This window comes from Sinocyclocheilus rhinocerous, unplaced genomic scaffold (genome assembly GCF_001515625.1).
Source record: "Sinocyclocheilus rhinocerous isolate Xijiao unplaced genomic scaffold, SAMN03320098_v1.1 scaffold1994, whole genome shotgun sequence".
In the NCBI taxonomy this organism is placed as follows: Eukaryota; Metazoa; Chordata; class Actinopteri; order Cypriniformes; family Cyprinidae; genus Sinocyclocheilus; species Sinocyclocheilus rhinocerous.
The window spans coordinates 197,214-198,691 of record NW_015666538.1 but is presented as its reverse complement, the minus strand read 5'-3'; the positions used below and the strand labels follow the sequence as shown (position 1 = coordinate 198,691).

Below are 1,478 nucleotides of genomic sequence, written 5' to 3'. Positions count from 1 at the left end.
CGCTCGTTTTTTCAGACGCTTGCAGAAAAAGGCTTACCAAAACAAAGTTACTGGGTTAATCTTTTTCACGTTTCCTTGGTTGGTAGATGCACCGGGGACCTGATTATAGCACTTAAAACCTGGAAAAGTCAGATTTTCATGACATGTCACCTTTAAGTTATAGGCTGTATCCAAAATTGTATTCAATATTAGGCTTGGAGTGTCTGAAAGTATCAAAGTAGGCCTATGTTGGAAGAACATATGTCAAATATGCCTTGATTTTTAGGTGATTTTACCAAAAAATGGTTTTGAGAATAATAATGCAATTATCTCCAATAATATTGGAGTTAGTGATACATTATGGTGATATGGAAATATGTATGGTTTGAAAGGTATGAAATCTGTACATTTACATATCAGTTTGGTGTAGTGAGAAGGCTAATTGTGTGTGTGTGTGTGTGTGTGTGTGTGTGTGTATATATATATATGTGTGTGCAGAAAAAGCTGGATATGTTTATAGTAGTTGCAAGTTAGAGTTATAAGTTCATTATGCAATAATATGGAAATCTTTGTTTTGTTTTTTGTTACATTTATAACATTTTAGTTTAGAGAAAAGCCTAATTTCTATTTTGTACTGTGTATCACCGCCATGGTTAAATGATGCATATAAATGGCAGGGTTTATATTATTTTGGTTATATAACCCACCCTTGGACAGATTAACTGAAAAGTTAAAGGGTTAGTTCACCCAAAAATGAAAATTAGCCCATAAATTACTTACCCTCAAGTCATCCTAGGTGTATGACTTTCTTCTTTCAGACGAATCCAGTCAGAGTTATATTAAAAATGGTCTTTGATCTTTCAAGCTGTTTAATGCCACTCAACGGGTGTTGCATGCATCAGTCCAAAAGAAGTTAAATAAAAAGTGGCCATCCATAAAAAGAAGTGTCTCACACGGCTCTGGGGGGTGAACAAAGGCGTCCTGTAGCGAATCGATGTGTTTTTGTAAGAAAAATATCCATATTCAAAATGTAATAATCACTTTAATGTAGCTTGCGCCAACAGTCCTACACGGAAGCAGCTCCGGGCGGATGATGTTGAGTTCAGCGTTGTATGCGCCGGTGAGTCTCGTGAAAATGAACGTTTGTTAACAGGAGCAAAGGAAGCAGAGTTTCCTTACTTTAGCAAAGGAAAACCAGTCTCCTCTTGGCTTATATCGAAATCCTCCGATTCTTCTTTACAAATCCTCGTTTTGTACTTCTAATAAGTGACCGTTGTTTTGTTTTGATCTCTCCCCTGCGCTTCTGCGTGGGTCACTTCTGAGCGGCGCATGCGCAAAGCTGACCTCATACGTAATCCGGAGCTGCTTCCGTGTAGGACTGTTGGCTTAAGCTACATTAAAGTGATTGTTACGTTTTGAATATGGATATTTTTCTTACAAAAACGCATCGATTCGCTACAGGAGGCCTTTGTTCACCCCCTGGAGCCGTGTGAGACACT

General features: G+C 38.1%; 1 protein-coding gene across 11 annotated transcripts in view; it reads left to right on the top strand.

The window, feature by feature from the left end:
* Positions 1-1,478, top strand: part of LOC107732596 (calcium/calmodulin-dependent protein kinase type II delta 1 chain) — a 169,711-nt gene that overhangs the window by 90,865 nt on the left and 77,368 nt on the right. The gene's annotated exons all lie outside the window — the stretch shown is intronic.